The 19166-nt window shown below is 32.4% G+C and overlaps 1 long non-coding RNA gene across 2 annotated transcripts; it reads right to left on the bottom strand.

Moving 5' to 3' along the window:
• Window positions 1-2325: 2325 nt before the first annotated feature.
• Window positions 2326-7395, bottom strand: LOC149374934 (uncharacterized). Of its 2 annotated transcripts, none has more exons than XR_016292999.1 (2): window positions 6150-6203; window positions 2326-2717 (listed from the first exon to the last, which is right to left on the bottom strand). It is a non-coding gene; the product is annotated as an uncharacterized LOC149374934 (long non-coding RNA). The 2 variants fall into 2 exon arrangements; XR_016293000.1 differs by lacking the exon at window positions 6150-6203 and adding an exon at window positions 7344-7395 and having other exon boundaries at window positions 2642-2717.
• Between the last annotated feature and the right edge of the window lie 11771 nt (window positions 7396-19166).

Here is a 19166-nt window from a genome sequence, read left to right as displayed (position 1 = left end):
TATTCATAAAATATATAAGTACGATCTTTACGATGTATTAGATTATCGTAGAAATCGTGAAAACCCTTAGGATTTTCACGTATAAGCTTTTGACTTTATGTTATGCGATAGTTCGGATAGTAATATATTTGTGAAAAATATAGTTCATCATAAAAAATATAAATTTACCAAAATACTTTACAACCACTTGTATTTTTCCACGAGTAAAAGTTATTGTAACTAGGATTCATTATTTTTGTTTTTAGGGATGTTCAATGATTTTCTCAAAATGTAGAGAAAGCTGTGAAACTTTTGACAATAATTACTTAGAGTATCAGGAAACTATGTAAATTTTTTCAAAATTTTTTAATAAACAAATTTTAATTGTCACTACAAGCTCTTAAGAACCACAATGAACTTATGCTTTTTTTCATTAATAAAAAAATTTGTGTCAAAAAATACTGACTTTGAATGGTTGTTGTTTTAAGTTTTATTGCTTTCTTTTTATTTTGACGAAATAATTGAACCTCCTTAATATATGGAAAGTTTACAGTTATCCAATTCAAGTTTAACTTTTGCATGCAATTTTTGGTTTTGTAATCTCGATTGTAATTTTGGCACTATAATTTATATAGCATTCCGTATTGCATTAAATAAGCATCTTTAATTTTATTTTATTAAATCTGTCATATCTTGTACATAAATAACACTATCGCATAACACTCAGTGTTGAGTTTATTTATCACGCCAGTTGTGATAGTTAGAGAAAAAATTAATGTGTACGCTACATTCGAGTTATTGCAAGGTGTTTTTTACAAATTGCTTTTGCTGGGCTTGATCTAATTACATTCGGAAGCTTGACTGGAATATACATAACTTTGATCACATCAATTATTTATCTAAATCTTATATCTCCTAACTCATAGTGTCTCAGTTGAAATGATATACCGTAACAGCTGTAATAGTTTTATCGATGTAACACAGTTGAGCCGCCATAACATGTATTTTACAAATTACATTATCTAACGTCAGTATATAGTATATTTTTTCTGTTTTACCTAGTCACAGACTTTTTTTCCTTAGATATATATGTATAATATCTGTGTATATTGCAAACTAGATTTGGTATGCACTTTGGGATATGCTACGGTGAATCTCTAAAGGGGAGACTTTTTTTTTATTGTAACTTACGATAATTATTTTATCTCTTTTGTATTATCTTTAACATTTCTTCGCCTCGACAACATTATTTATATATTTATCTCTTTCGCGAACTCGATATATTAATAAATAATTATCTATCCCTTATACATATCTTAATAAGCATTATTCGCTTGCTCTTATAATTTTTTTTATTCTCTCTGTACATTTATATACTCTTTCGTGTGCATGTATGGTATATTTATTTTAAAACTTGTCTATATTACACATTTTACACGTGACAGCTTCTTTTTTGCATTAGCTCTTTCTGAACCAGCTGGTCTTACTCTTCTGGAAGTACAAGTAGCATCGAGTCAATACTTCGTAGGAGGACAAAGCTTACATTTAAAATGATTATATCTCGCTTTTTTTGAGTCTAAGCTTTTGCTTGGTAATTAACTCATTCGTACGTGACAACAGAATTTCAAAGGCTAACGTAAAATAATAAAATTGTATAGAAAATAAACTTTTTATCCAAAAAAATATCTACAAATAACTTGTACTAAAAATTCTCTGGTTATCAATAAAATCATGAAAAATATTACTAAAAAAATTAAGAAATATTGAGCAGTAAACTTACAAAGTAATCTAAGTTTTGTACGACACAAAACCAATGTATAATTAATTAGAGTGTTGTGGAAAAAATTATTATTTACAACGATTCAACAATAATTTTAAATCGAACGATTTTTTTTTTCATATATATCTAAAAGCTCGCCAGTTTCAATACAATTCGAATTGCATGTTTTTTTTTTAATTATTATTATATACGTTTGATAAAAAATCTCCAGCACTACTACACGTATATCTATCTACTAATAAACAAAATGAATGTTACAATAAACGCATCGTCAAAGCTTTGTTTTTCCGATAAAAAAGTCTCGTTCGTTCTTGGAGTTAAAAATCGTAAAGGGCATACAGTGGAACTTTAGATATTAAAAAAGTAGGTCAACGGATGAGCGTGAACAATATCTTCAACAATATTCATTTTGTACAAAAATTTCACAATATTCCGTAACAGCATCTTCGACGCGACACTATTTCAACAAACGACACACATACAAAACATCTACTATGGAATCAACGCTTTATCATAACATTCAGTTCACTCAAGAGGTAGAGAGAGAAGAAACTCGTCAAAGGGAAATAAAGAACAATACAGGTGAGAGAGTATCAAAATAAAGTACAATAATAATAATAATAGCGACACAGTGGGGCGTGAAAGCGCGAGGGAAGAGGAAGGATTAACTCGGTGAGGAAGTGACGAGCAGTGCGCAAGCGTAGCAGGGGAGGCTACGACCGGTAATCCTGAGGAAGACTCGGTTTGCCGGTGGACGGGTGGCGCTTGTCGTTTTGCGGGTTCGGCCTCTTGGTCGAGTGCTGGGGCCTCAGGGAGGTCAGCAGTATCGACTGGTTGTCGCGGGAGTGCTGGTCCAGGGGGTCCTTGAAGCGCGGCTGGAGCTTGAGCGCGCGCAACTCCTCGTACGCTCGCTTGTTCTTGTTCTCCTGCGTCGTCTCGTCGCGCGCCTGCTTCTCCTCTGAAAACAGAGCGGGGACTCGTTATTGGGGCTTTTTCTCCTGATTGCCTTTCTTTTCTCTCTTATCTGCTATGCGCTCTATCTTTTATTTTTATATGTATTGCGGTTGCACAGGTTTTTTAGAATGCTTTACTCTAGCAGTTGAGCTTTTTTTTTTTTTTTTTTTTTTTTTTCTTGTTTCGTGAAAATGATCCTTTTAGCGCATTTTTTTTTAGATGTTGAAAGATTGTTCAAATCAGGAATTGTTCATTATTCGCAAAGTTGAACGTAAATACTAATTTTTTTGCCAAAAATATTATTCCAGTCAGGTATGAGCGACGAGGCGCGATTTGAGTCGATATTAAATTCAATCTCGAAATACAAATGAGCTGATTTGAATATCTCATCGAAATGTTTCAAGTGCCGCAATACATATATAGCAGCTATGAAAGCGAAAGTTCGGTATAATTAAATCGTTCCAAGATTTTTTTGTTCTTCTAGAGTTTCGACTAACTAATCAAACTTTAGTATTTTAAAATTGCTCTCTACTGGCTAAAAGTGCAAAATTTCATATTTATGCTAATAACTTACACGTTACTTACTCATCTGTAAAACTTAGTTACATATAATTCATTTTATTAAACATCGTCCTTCTCATCAAAATTCGGTATCATTAGATTCTAAAAACGTATTTCATAAAATGGGGTGAAATATAGAATGAAAGCATAATTTTCCATGACGTCGAGAATGCAGGGGTGAGACGTGCGATGCATTAAATATAAGTTCTCAAAAGGACGTGTGACTCGTCCTCAATCATCCGTATGCTGGAATTCAATTTCCCTACATTCGCCTACAACGAGACTTGGTACATGCACGCACACAGCAAAGCTTAATCTATATATATATTTTTTTTAATGCGTGTGAGCTATAAGCGAAAAATTTCCTTTTTTTTCTAACCATAAAAAAATCATCAAACAAATCAAAAAATTCCACAATGAAACTTTCATGCAAACGGGCTCACTGTAACAACTACAGGACTTCAGGTATTACGATATCACTATGTTTTTAATGATCAAAATGTGTACAACAGTGGAACCTAAAAAAAAAAAGAGAAAAAGCTCTCGAAGGCGTCAAATTGTTGTCATTAAAAAAGCTCTACCGAATCACTGACCTAGAACTACCTCGAATAATACAACACATTATATTTACAAGCATGAGTAAAGGTCGCATATTATTGTGTCAAGGATCGCTATTTTATGCATCTTAATTCATCGATCGTATCTTTTTATTCTGAAAATACAAGCAATGTTTTCGATCGTAAACATAATAATGAAAATAAATGATCAAATCAAATGATAATAATTTTTTTATGCGTTTTATAATCTACAAAAGTTATGTACACCGGATGGTAATCTTTCGTTTCGGATCACGGATACGGGGTATAAGTCTTTGAAGTTTTTGCGCTTTGATACACCACATGGAGTACTTGCATTTTTTCTATAATGTAATAAAAAATTAACTAACGCTCCATGTTAAAAAACTAATTTTTAAAAATTGGGAAAACCTCACGTCACTATCTCGTGACGTCGATTTAGATAAAAGCTCGACTAACCCCTTATACTTGGTAATATATTTTTACCTAATCGATATTTCAGTGTTTCACGATATCCTAAATAATAATACATATTTTTCTGAGATGACTTTAGCTATCCAAAATATGACTTAATTAAGTTCCAAGGCATGCAAGTTTTCGATGACGTAGTAAACAACGTAGTGTATGCAGAAGGCGGGCAGGTCAGGCTGTTTCTCACGTGACTCGGAAACATTCATACCAAAAACAAGGTATTGGTATATAGTGTGTTTACAGTGGAGCAAGCGTGCCTGCCGTGTTGGTCGTTCCCTCAAGATAAAACCGATTAGTACATGTGTACTTATAGTGCTTAAGAAGAACAAGTTAGATAGCAGGGCATGATAAACGTGTACGAAATAATGTCTGACCTTTCGATGGTTTCGTACTTCGCGGTGAATTGCAGTTTATTGAATATTGCGTGATGTGACAGAGTTAAATTTTATTTTTTATTTACTTTTTTTTTATTTCTGTGACTAGAACATAACTGCAGCTTTTTAATTTTCGGCACAGATAATTGAAAAGGATGAAAAAAGGATGCACGAGTTTTAGATTGTCAAGTACTTCCGGTTTAACTCTAAATTAAAAAACGTGATTTTGCCATTGATTAAAAAAAACCTAATTATAAATAATCCCTTCCTCAAAATACATTGTTCAAAGTGTAGGAATCCGTGCAAAAGAGTATTTTGGAAAACCAAAAAATTCTGCGTGAATATCTAAAAGAATGAAAACACAATTTTTAACGTTTTCCAAGTTTTAAAAAATATGACTGTATTGTTTGCTAATGAAATATTTTGCAAACATGACATGTGTTCGTAGTGTACTTTTCTCCTATAAAATAAATATTTCATTTTGGTTCTTGTTTTACAGCTATTGTTACGTAAGTAGTTTTTTCTGTTTTCAAGAATAGTTTCATAATAATTTCTACAGCAGAGTCTTTAAAAAATACGTTTTTATTGAAAACGAATGAAAAAATATAAAAAAAGTAATTAGATATTTTTTTGTACTGTTTCTGACTTTTAATATTTAACAAAAGAAATTATAACAAAATTTTTGCTTTTAACAACGTATATTCTTTACAAAATAATAATTTTTTGTTCGAAATTGGGATACAAGCATAAAAAAAAAGAACTTTTGATTAAAATAAATATTTTTCTTAATGGATTTTTAGATATTCTCACAAGCGTACAAAATCTAGAATAATGAAAAAAATCAAATGTTTTGAATTAGAAACAAGTCAACGGTTGATGAGCATCTAAAGTATAGCACGGGTGAATAATTTTTAAATACTTTTAAATATTCCAAAATTGAACTTCACTATAGACTGTAATAGAGTGACCTACAAACTGCAATAACATTTAATTGAAAAATTAAATTTTTTTGTTAGAATATAATTTTTTTTTATTCAAAGATCAGAAATTAACTTGTTTATGATTAGAACCTCGTATGAGAATTGGTTTTGTATCGTAGCACAGTTTCAAGTAGTACAGAGCCGTTATGGTCAGACATTGATTTTGTACGATGCACGTACTAGTTAATGGTATCTTATTTCGTACAGTACTAGGAAATATTAAGCTTTTTTTCTTAAGGGTTACGATCGTCAAGTATACCTTTTGAAAAGCAGAAATTAGTTTTCCTAAACAAATAATTACGACAAAAAAAAAATCACAATTAATCACAACTTAATGACTTTTATCGACAGTTAAATGAAAATATGATCCACCGTCCGATGTACATAGCAAAAAAATATTAACAACGTCAAATACTTGTTTGTCATTCCGAAACTTTGGCATTTTTAATTATAATGAGTGTATTGGTAAATATACCTTCCATCGCGTCACCGAACAGCGACATAGGTAACTTGGAAATGAAATTTTTGTCCTCGCTCGGATCTGTCCACAAAACATGTCACAACAGACTTGCATTAATTTCTTTCATCAAAGTACAACGATGTTACTTATATAAATACACATAGTATGATCAGATTCTTGCCTGACATTCATTTTAACGAAAAAAAAAAAAAAAACGATGAAACACAAATTACAGATTATCGGAAAAGCGGCAATTACGCGCGAAAACTTGAAGCTAGTGCCTGTACCTGATAACGTTGCCCAGCACGAGAATATCACGATATTCCGCGTTTTTTTCTCAACGGAGATAAGTCCCAAGTACGTGACAATGAGAGAGCTCAACAAAAAGCATCCTTGAAGGCGGATCGCAAGAGATACTCAAAACCATCTCACGAGCGCCACGTAAGCTTGTTATTCATTTTTTCCCCATCCAATACAACGGCTGCTTTTAAAGATGAGATTTAAGTGCACCCACGTGCTGTTAAGGCCAAGGAGAGCCAAAGCTACGCGGTGACGTTAAGTGATCACGAGACGGGGCTCTCGAGTTATCGCGTGAACCGGCCACTTTTCCTGGTAATTAATTGAGACGTTGGACGGCGCGTGGGACGTTGGCGTGTTGATGTTGCGTAAACTTCGAGGTGAGCTACCTACTTCCAAATTTCTGGTTAGCATATCAATAATTTTTGTTCTTCAATTCTTTGAGAGGTTTTACATCTAAAGCTGTCCAACGTCCCGTAAAAAGTTAATTTACTTTATTGTTTTATTTTATGAATGGGTACAAGGATTAGAAACAAGATTTTTCATTAAACGTGGTACAATAAAAAATAAATAAATCTTAAAATTTAGTTGTAATTAACTGGTTATACTCTGCGTTTAAAGAATATTTGGTGATGCATACACTCACCCTCATACACATGCCACACGCAGAGAAAACACACCAAATGACATTACAATGACAATATTGTACAAAAGCCTAATGATGTACTTAATTTGTAAGAGGTATAGTGACAATCCAGGGCCTGTCCTAATTTACTTTTTTTTTTTTTTTTCAAAACATTTGTTCTTTTATGGCTTATACGATATGGAGTGGATCAGTTTTAGAGTAAACGTGAAAAAGTATGGATTGTGCTGGTAATTGAGAGTGTGATTCGTGGGTATTGTCGCGCGTACCATAGACGTTGGGAAAAGCGTTGCCCAGTAGTGTGAGGCCGGCGCTGTCGTTGTCACACATGGCCGTCCCGCCAGAGTAGGCGGTGGTACAAGAGGACGTGTTGGTATTGTCGCAGGAAGTTATGAGCTTCTCGGTGTCGGAGTCACCACCGGCATTGCTATAATAGTTATTGCTGCTCTCTGACTTTTTTAATATCGATTTAGATATGCGTTGCCGTTCTATGAAGGGAGTCGTTGAGTCGTCTATCGAGTCGGCCGACAGGGATAGCTTACTTGTGCCTTCCCTCTTCCCTGCAAACAACGCATCAGCCAGGCCCCACATTGGACCAAATTTAGAATATCTTTTGCACCCTTAATCTCATTTGGTTTCTCTTTTTTTTCTCTCGCTCACTTAAAAGCAGTAAGCATCTTTCTACGTATTGGCACTTCTAGCTGTTGCTAATGTTTATTTTTTTCTTCTGTGATTGAGTGTGGATGATTTTTTTTTATATGTTAACATTTTCTTTGTTCGCTGAACGATTTTACATATATTTTTTTAATCTTAAAAGTTGTTACAGGTCTTTTTTGTCAATTCTTTCTTTGTTTTTAAAAAATTGCTGAATTTTCTTAAATTCCATTGATGGTCAGTTTTTTTTGATTAACTCATCGTTTTAAAAATGATTGTATTTTAAATTACATCATGAACTTTCGTTAAATGCAGAGAGATAAAAAATATTTTTCGTTCTTTATCGGATTGAAAATGTTTCATTTAGTAATTACCATAATTTCATAAATTTTGATGGTTCCTTGTCTGTAAAAACATTTTTTGCACTTGATGTTTACATGTATTGTTTGTGTTTCGTAAGGTTTTAACCACTTGTTAAATGTTAAACTATTATAGTATAAAAAATAATCTAATGATTTTTAGAACAATTTTTCATGTCAATGACACTAAATACTAAGTTTAAAATGCTTTCAAACTAGTTAAGTAATTTAATAGAAATTGAGTAATTTAATAAACAGTTTTCATTTTATTTCTTCAATTTTTTTATATTCTAAAACTAATTAAACTAGATTACCACCTAAAAAACGTGCGTAGCATTTCTAGCTTCTAGGAAGGTGGCATGTTATATGTACACTTAATAAAAGTTAAAATTTCCCAACAATCACACATATTTAATTATTCTAAAAAGTGTCTCATTTTTATTGCCCCAATAGTTTTTAATTAAAAACGAATCATCAAAACTATTACTTGATTTTAATTAATTTTAGAGTGAAGAATAATGCTAATTTTGACACTTATTTACATTATGTATGATTTATTGCAGTAATATATTTTTGCCTACTTGTATAAAAAACAGATTTACTGTTTGACATGATTAGTATTAAGTTTATCTAATTTTTTTATTTTTTTTTTATTCACTACGTTTGGTTATTGGGTTATGATTTAATTGTAAATGACTTAGCTGTAGTCATATAAATTTATGAAAAATACATATGAAAACAACTATAAAATTTACATAAAGTTTTATGTAGTCTTTGAGATGTAACGTTGAATCGCATTAGTTAAAATATATATGAGGTAATCAGATCAATTGAACTTACATTTATAACTCTCACTACTAATTAATGTAAAAAATTATTAAGCTTAGGATATTTTAAGTGAAAAAATACTTGTATCAGATAAAAGTTACACCAATGATTAGAAAAAAATTAAAAACTTCCGTAACACAGTGGATGAAGGAATTGACTCTCCTTCATAATTATTAAAAATTTCTATAATCATCGAATGAAATCATTGTTCTCAATAATAAATAATTATATATTAAAATCAAATGAAAAATGAGTTAATAAATAAATCTTCAATAATATGATAAATTGTGAAGATTTATTTATAAACTCATTTTTCATTTGATTTTAATATGGAATTAAATCTTCATCAAGTAACGACCGAAAGTATTAATTAATAAATAATTATGTCTGCTAAGTAAAAATATTAGGTTAGTAAAATTAAATACGATTAGGTACTTATTTTTTTAGCCAATCTTATATTTAATATATTTTTTAATTAATTTTCATTTTTATATGCATTATTGTGAAACTTACGTCAATTTTTTATTAATTTCAATGAGTAAAAATATATTTTGTTCAATATTTTATAGTCTAGCAAAAATTACGAAAGAAATTCAAACACTTTTAATTAATTTTAAATAATTATTAATGGCAGCAAGTAGTAGCCAATGTATTGAAAATATATATCTTACCAAGTTACGAGCAACTTAGCAAATTTCGTTTTTTAATTAAAAAAAAAAAAAGTTTGACGTAAAGTTGTTTCAGTTGAAAGTATTTATTGACTATGTCTTGATTATGTTGTAAATCGTAGCGGACAAGAAAATGTAACTTTAGTGCTGTAGATAAGATGGTACTAAACTGCGAAGTGCATATCTCAGAGATGTGTTTCGAATTGAAGACGTGTGTGATCGACGAAGCGTGACGTGACGGGAAATAATTTATTCTCCTTGGGCTCTTCCTTCTTGCAGGACCTTAATAGTAGCAAATCGATCAGACATTCCTTTTTATCTTCGTTTCAATAAAATCCACTCGCTACGACGGTATCTAGATTGTCCCCAACAATTTCAGTCTTTACAATCATCTATGTACTTTTACTTTTTTTAAACTTCTATTTTAAAGACTAAAACTTTTAACAAAAATAGTTCATAAATTTATAAACCTTTCGAAGAGTTGAAAAAAAAAATTAAAAATTTCAAAAACCGCAAAGAGTAAACGAAATTTCACTGACTATAAAATTTAAACAAGCTACCAGTATATTATCGTTATTCAAAGAATCATCAAATTAATAAGGCCAAATGACGAAGTTGTCTTTAACCAATGCTGGAGAGTATTACACTGGTAATCGTGTCAATTTCGATGAACCACCATTAAGGTCAGGCTAATATATGTCAGCCTGTTGTAATGTACTGTAATATATCGTACATGCATACTTATATATTACGTATGTATGATTATAAAATATTCTTTTAGTGCAACACTATGGACGAAAAGCAAATGGCGGTGATGACTCAAATCTGGTTGTTAATGTATGTATACACATGTCTAGCAGGTTTTATTTATGACACTTGAAGCTGCATGAGGTAATGGGTTGTAGGTGACTTATTATGTGTCATAAGTTTAAAATCTGACTGCGAAAAAACTTAAGTAGTACATTTGAATATTTAAAATTGTATAAGCTGAAGGAGAAAAGTAAAACTTGGACCCAAATGTGGGTACGTTTATAAATATTTATAAAATAACGATAATAACAATGAGGCTGTTTTACGCCTATTATGAAATAATTAGATTATCACACTGTTTTCTGGGTCTACGTTTGACCTGGCATATTTTTACAGTCAACTTTTAAACTAAGTTTGTATTACATTTTTGTACGTGTTCTGATTGTCTTTTCAGGTTTTTTTTTTTTTTTTTTTTTTTCTTAATTTACATTTATGGCTCTCAAGCGTTAATGAAATAAAGTCCACGACTTATCACGTCTTGTGATTAATAAATCGTTACATTTCTAACTCGTTATTTGTTGAAACGTGCCGAAAAAAAACATTTTATGTTCAATGGTTTTTCGATTTTGAATGAAAAATAGTTAACTAGTAATATTGTTGGTCTGTGGTTAAAAATTTTAAGTTATACAAAATGGATTGTTAAATTTATTTTAATCTTGAACTTCAATAGAAATAATTAACCAATTTTTGTTTAGTTTTTAATACGATTTCCAATACAGTTTCCAATACGATTTTCAATATAAATCATAAATTTTAGTTGTATGAATTAAATTACGATTACCTTCATGGATTTTCAAAATTTATGAGGGTTTTTTTTGCATTGAACAAATTTTTTTTCAGAGTTATGTTCAGTTTAGAAAAAAATTTTCTTATACCTCCTTAAATTGGATGTCTATAAATGTACAAATTACTGATTTTTGAAAAAAAATTTGGCCGTTGCAATTTTAAAAAACCATATTTATGTTTTCTTACATAGGCAAAGATTTTTGACAGTAAAGTGTTTAAGTTAAAGTTTACGATAGGAAGTACTGGACGTCACGAAGGTTGCACCACATTTTATAGCTTCGACGTGATCTAGCTTCGTCATTTTTTGTATGCAAAAAATGTGTACTTAATACATGAGCTGCCTGACAGAACGACTAGAATAAAAAAATTATTCATGCAAAGACTGAGTTTCATAAATAAAAAAGCTCAATTTTCAAGTATTCACCAAGTGACGTGTGATTAAAACTTTTGATTGTTCGTTACAATTTTTATAGGGAAACATCAACTTTATTTACTGTTTTTGTTATTTGTAATAAACAGTTTTTAATCATCGAGAAATTTTGTACTTCATAGTTAAAACATCAATCAGTTAAAAATTTTTTTTAATGAAACAATTTACATGCATGGTAAATTTTTCACTAAACAACGACTTTAGTCATTAGTAGTTAGTGTTTTGTTATGTTAGAAATATAACGATTAGTTCACAACATTGACGGTTCTTTTTTTTTTTTTTAGTGACGTTTACACAGAAAAATACCCACCTACTTTTGTCATGTAAATGTCTGCGTAAATAGTTGATTGTAAATAATTTATAGGTATAGCTGCAGAAAAAAAAAAGAAAAAAAACGTACACACTTACACACAAACAAAAAGCGTACACTAATCTTTACAACAAGGGAAGTGTATGTTAAGAGATTCGTATGAAAGTGAACTCAAAGTTTTATATTTTCTCTGCTTAAAACGCAGAACTTTATTGCTATTAATTCTTCATCAATCAATATCACTTGAATTATTGGTAAATATACTCCTTTGTCTCCATGGATCGTATAATATTTGCGTACTTTCTCCGTAAAACTAAATCTTCCATTTTTTAACTTCTCCGCAAAGAGATTAGCAAATACAAAAGATTGTCCATCCAATTAATAAAATTTATATTAGTCTTCAAAACCATCGTGTTGTCAAATGTCGATCAACCAGATGATTTATCGTCAAATAATTTTTTCAACTATAAATATACGTGTAGCAATAAACTTTCACAAACATATTTGTGTCAACAATCAACGAAACACATTTTATATATATATATATATATATATATATATATATATATATATATATATATATACATTCGTCAACGAACGTTCATAAACGAAGGTGCGCGCGAAAACCAGTTACACACATTTACACTTGGTTCTGCAACCAAAAACTCCCATATTTTTTCTCACTTTTTTGTTTATTTACAATACAATCATTTCTTGATACCGAGTCCACATATACTTGTGCCAAAAGCTACATCGTCGATACTCATAACAATCTCGATGATCGTTAGTTTCAGAAGAAAAAAAAAAAAAGTAAAAAAATATTCTTTCTAAATGTAATAACATTCACAATAAAAAAATAGAGAACCAAGTAACAGACAGTGCAATTGACGCAGCGTTTTTCTCGTAGTGCTGCGTGAGAATATAATTATTCACGTATAAATATATAATGATGTATAATAAAAATATCGGAGGTAATAAAAATTATGGTATTATAGACGTGTGTGTATGTGTTTCTACGTATAATAGTAATAATAAATATGTATTATGTATAAGTATGTATGTATGCATAGGTGCTCTACTCGTGGGGCCACTAATGAGTCGAATTACCGGTGTTGTGCTTGGAACTAGCGATCGTGCCGAAGAGGTGGTGGTTTATCATGCGCGTCGCCGAGGCAAGACTGTTGACCGGGGCGAATTGGGAGGCTCGGCCGCCCCTTAGGCCACCACCACCTCCTCCCCCGCCTCCAAGCGAGCTGCTTCCTATACCGCTTCCGCCGATGATATTCGTTGCCGCGGTGCCGTATTGTTGTTGCTGCTGGTGTTGGAAGTTGTTGTTGTCTTCCTTGCCGCCGGTGAAGTCCTCGCGTAAGGTTGACGAGCCGCTCGAGTCCGTTCCACTCGTCGCCGAGAACGGGACGCGCTGTCGCTGCGCGCTCTGTGAACCAGACCGTTTGGCTTATACTTTCTTGTTTTTAGTAGTTGAACGTTTTTTGGAATTTTTTTTTTTTTATTTATTTATTTATTTACTCTCTGAAGTTAGACGATATTGACTTATTAAAAGTGTAAAGAATCACAATAAGTAAACGACATTTCACTGATTCGCAGGAAAATTTGACTGATTCAACTTTAGAGAGTATGCTGTTAGGTTTTTAGGCTGACACGTTGGGCTTTTCGGACGGTACTTGTTCAGTGAAGTACAAAGAAAATCAGGCAGTCAAATAAAAAGGTTTTTAAGTAATTTCTACAGTATTGATTCAATTAAAAACTAATTTACTTTTTGATAAGAAGCAATTTAATTCACAAAAATATTTACTGTTGCAGTTATTTAAGCAAATTGAGGTAATTAAACTATATTTTTCACAATACAATAAAAAATTTGTTGAGGTATTGTAATGAGAAAGTAGTGATAAATGTATTTAAAAGGACTTTAAAATTTAAACATACAGTGTAAATTATATAAAAAGTTTTTAAAAAATCATTATTGTATTTGATAGGAAATTATTTATGAAATTCGGGTTACATATATTTTTTACTGCTGAATAACTAATTATTATACAAAATATTTACAGTGTGTACAGAAAAATTTAAATATCATTGAGAAATAATAAGGGTTTACTGAAAATGAACATTATTACATTCAGATTATAAATATATGATTTATTTAAAACAAGGACTTTTGTGAAAATATCTCATAATATTTCTCGGTATGTGTGTCTGTAATCTAAATAAAAGGGGCTCAATATTTACAAAATTACATCGACAATGCGTTATGCAAAAAAAATATTTCCTAACACTTTTTAAATTTACAAAGCACTTACAAACTTTCAAGGATAATTATAATATATACTTAATCACACCTAAAACAGTTAAAGTGGGAGTTTTACAGTGGACATTACTGATGCTTGTAATAGAATCAGGGTGAGCATTAAAAAAAATGAATTCAGTTGTAGAAGTGGACTTACGCATATTCATCCACATTTTCGCATATTTAAACCTGGAAAGCTTATGTATGAAAATTTTAGTACAAAATTTTTTTTATTTTTTATTATTGTTATTATTAGAAGCTTCATAATTTTTTTTATTAAGGATACGAATCTCATTTAAGCTTAGTTCAACTACCATTGATTTCTTATAAATGATTAATCTATACAAAAAAAATAGTAATAAATTTAAAAAAGAAGTTTCCAATTAACATTTTTTCAACCAGTGATTGAATGTTGGATTTCATCAGTATTTGTTAAGGTAGAAAAATACTTATTCGAACGCGTCCAAAACTCTTAACATTTATTTTTCTTTAAATTTGTCAATTATTTTTATTGCACTCAGAATCCGACATGTTTGATTAAACTACATTTTACATTCATCTCAGTCAATAGTAATAAATAGAATTTATTATAAAAATTAATAGATTTTATTGTAAAAATAAATAAAATTTTTTAATAAATAAATATAATTTATAATAAAATAAACAGAATTTATTGTAAATGTTACAATATTCATTGATGGATCATTAAATTAATTTTTTGTCAGTAACTGAAATAGTTACTTCAAACACCTATTCAAAAAGTGGAAAATAAGTCAGAGCCTCTATTATTGTGCATACGACCTTTATCTTGGTATCAAAGTGGAATTCAGTTTCAGTATAAAATTTGTGAAGTGCATAAAATTATACCGTTTTTCACGATTATTATTCCAAGTTTTATCAAGTAAAATTTTAATAAAAAAAATTTTCTTTGAATTGTCAAACTATTTTATTTGAAGCAGCTAGTTAATATTAACAAAACAGAATCAACGCTCACATACCTGTTAAAAAATTTCCCGTTAGTATGTGCTCGAAAATAGTTCGTCAAAATAATTATGTTTCATCGTCAGCGACAAAAAACCTTCAAGAGCACCGCACTCGATGTCAAACGTGTTTTCCATCTAAAATTAAGCTTTCACCGACAGACAAATACAATATCATGGGAGAAAAACGTGGAATCGCGAGCTAAAAATACAACTTAAAAAAAGAAACATAAAAAAAAACAGTCCGTCACTAGTAGTTTGACGTAAGTTATTCGAGAATGAGAGGAGCAAACAAGTAAAGAGACGACAGTACAACGCGTTCATTAGCTGCAAAATTATGAAAATTACACCTTTGATAGCTGACACGTGCACTTTCTGTCTGAAAATTAATTTAATCATACTTCCAAGCGAAGTACGTCAGATGATATAACCGCTTGTTTTTCCGCAATAGTCCTTTGATAAGAGCCTATTCATAGCAATTTATGTCACACACATATGACTAAGTAAAGCTTAAAATTTTCTTTTGGAATTTTTCTAGTCCCAAAATATTGTACATTCCGTCTCGAAATTTTCTTCCTCGAAATTTTTTTTATAAACTTTATCTTGTCTCGAGAAAACCCGTTATCTCGGAAACTTTTTTAAAGATTATTAGGACACCTCAAATTCTTAAAAATATTTCTGGAACAAGCGGGATTCATCGTCAGTTTAGATATAACTTTCTGTTATCCCAAATTTTTTTTTCAAGATTAGTACAAATTGGTCTAAATGTCAAGGTCTCAATTGAGAATTTTTAGCTGATGGGCACCACATTCATTTAAATCTGATAAAATGAGAAATAATCCGATAATTTTTTTGAATCGTAAATTAAATTTTTATTTCCACTATATTCAATTGGCGTTTTACCAAAGTATGAAAATACAATTTCTAAAAATAATAATTGTTTAACCTGTTTTAAATAAATTACACAACGAACTTTTTAAATTTTTTTATCAAGTTTTGTCAACCTCATGAGTAAATATTGAAAACATTTACATTTAAATCTGCGTAGTCCGTCCCATAAATTATATCAGAAATATCGGACACTTGTGAACGTGACACATTAAATAAACAAAAATTGACAAATTGCCACATAAAAAAAGAAGAGTCGACGTAATAAAAATAAGACGTCATACGGACTAAAATGTGCTTGACCTTCGCCACTCTTTGTTGATACACGTAAAGAGAAGTGGCTAATATTTCATGACAACCTCTATCTATCCGTTGGAACAAATAGATTTTTTCCTGAAAAATCAACCATTTTTTTTGAAATATCCCAGCTATCACAAAATTTTTGAGACTGAAGCAGGTTTTTACCTCATCTCGCTATATCTCACCCAAGGCCTACACTACACCTATAAGAACAAAAAACCACGCATATGCAAAAAACAGTTCGCTCAGCATCCCACACCCATTGTTTCCTCTTTTTTTCCCTCTCACCTGTTGGATGCGGGACTTCCGGTGCTTTGGCAACATGGGCTCACCAGCCAGTTTGCCGGACTTGCCAGGGGTGTTGATTTCCTTGAGAGACTCGATACTGGGCGATACATTGAGGGCGACGTGGGCTATTTCGCTGGAGACGGATTTTTTCACGCAGCCATTGCTCGAGCGCTGGCCCTTGTCGTTACCCTCCAGTGGGTTAACGTAAAGGTTGTTGCTGTCGGCCTCCTCCGTCAAGTCGCTCTGTGAATTTTCAAGGTTGCATAGAGACACGCAGATTTGACTAACGACCGTGTGAGCGTTTCAAAATGGGGTAAGGATGAGACTGTTGGTGTTGTTTTGCGGGGGGGATTAAAGGAAGAGGGTCGGGAAGCGCTGATTAGGGTAATTTATTGGAACGTTTTGGGTGTACAAAGATGTGAAAAGGGAAAGATAGTTGGCATACGGAATGGCATTAGAGCCCGGGGTCGTGTGGAGTAAGTATAATGAAGTATTGCTACAGAGTGGAGTTCGGAGTTGCCGTTTGGGGGGAGGAGGGGGGCACATTTTGCGTAAATGCGTCGTTAATATTCATGCCTGGAGTTATTATGTGCTCGTTTCCATTTCGTTTGAGCTGTTCAATTAGGTTTATTACTTTTTTTTTTTTTCAGATAAAAACCTGTAGATAGGTACTTCTTTCAGTATACGTGCAGGACTGTAGTTTTACGCGTTTTTTTTTTTTTTGTTAACGTTTCGCGGAAATAAAGCAGAGTCTAGACACGAATGTCGGACTCTTGGAATTTTCATGACTATGTGCTGGTAAACGAGTATTGAAAAAAATTCCATAAGGTATATTTTGTTTGGAATGGTGTGAGACAAATATTTCTTAAAAGTATAAGCAACAACTTTACCAACGTGTACCTATACATCTAAATTTATTTCTTTGTGGTGGTCATTTAACGTATGTAAACATAAGTAAAAACTATATCTTAGTCACCACAAATGTTTTTTTTTTTTTTTCGCTGTCTACAAAACAAATGAGTCAGTCCAGATCCCAGCTAGTCGACTTTATTTTAAAAAGTAAAACACTATTTTCTAGCTTTTACCAACTATTTTTAAAAAGTTTATTTTTATGTTTGCCGACCCCATTCTAATCATTTTTATTTCACCGATAATTATTTTCACGTCAAAATATTAATAAACGACACGCGTTAAAATTTGTCTGCTAAAAGTCAACGAAGCCATAAAAAATTCTATTCTACAAGTTTTGACGCAAATTTGTTGTTTCACTATTGACATGTACTTTAAAAAAAAAAAAAATCGATAAAACGGCCATCAAGAAACAAACGATCTCAAAACAATCATCAAATTTATAAATTTATTTATCAGCAAGAATTTGTCGATGTCTTGTACAGATGTATTAAGATCTGCTACGATGGCAAAGCCCACAGCACGATAAAAAAAAACTTAACATCATCGAATTTATTTTTCACGCGAGGATCAAAAAAAGTTGCCGTAATTTTTACCGTGAATCCACAATAGGATATATATATATATATAATGTATTAAAATGGACATTGCGATTGTACACAGTGATCCAATACGGTAAGCATTACCGTGATTTTTTTCTCTTTATTCACGTACCAATGCCCCGAAGCATCGTCCCACGTAACCCGGACGCATCTACTACATATAATCCAAGTACGTGCATACCTCGGAGTAGAAGGGATGCGTCTGACAACTGGCGTACGTGTCGGAGCTGCGTCTACGCTGCCCCGTTCGTTGTAACTGCCTTTGGTGTTGGCCGCGGCTTCCGCCGCCTGTCGCTGCTGCTGTAGCTGATGCTGCTGGGCCGCGGCCATGGTTTGCTGGTGCAGCTGCTGCAATTGTTGCTGCTGCTGCTGCTGCTGGTACTGCAAGAGCTGCTGCTGGAGCTGCTGCTGGAGCTGCTGCTGCATCTTGGCACTGAACAGCGCCGCGGTCGTCTGGTCAACCACGCTGCTCTCGCGCTGGTGGGATCTGCCGAGATCGTGACACACGGTGCTCCGAAAGTTTCTCGTCCCCAGCGGCATGATGTCCTCTGCGTCCCTGTACTCTTTGTACTCCTGCAAGCACGTGTGACGAGAATTTTTCTAGCCGATAAACAGCCGTCCCGGATCCCCTCACAAAACTCTCACTTAATTTCTTACCATGTCTCTACACTCTGGATATCTCTTCCCCAGGAAGGTGTGCCACAGGTGTCGGGCTCGGGGACATCAGACACTCCAAAAAAAAAAAAATAGGAGGGGGCAAATGGGAGCACTACTTCTCAATAAACACTCGCGGATATAAATTTTCACAGCGCTCTCGCGCTATTTATTCGCCTCAATGCACACTCTCCACAACGTCGCGTCTTTCTCTCTCTCTCCTTTTACATATATATTTATATTGGCACACTATTCTCGAGGTAGATATCTTCGTGCTGTCACCTCCGGTCGTCCTCTTTGCCGAACTTCTCCCTGGCTCGA

The sequence above is a fragment of the Copidosoma floridanum genome, unplaced genomic scaffold (genome assembly GCF_036245765.1).
Source record: "Copidosoma floridanum isolate Cflo_tuat_1 unplaced genomic scaffold, Cflo_Japanese_pri ptg000013l, whole genome shotgun sequence".
Classification (NCBI taxonomy): domain Eukaryota; kingdom Metazoa; phylum Arthropoda; class Insecta; order Hymenoptera; family Encyrtidae; genus Copidosoma; species Copidosoma floridanum.
Note: the sequence above shows the minus strand (reverse complement) of the source record. Positions and strands in the feature narration are given on the sequence as shown.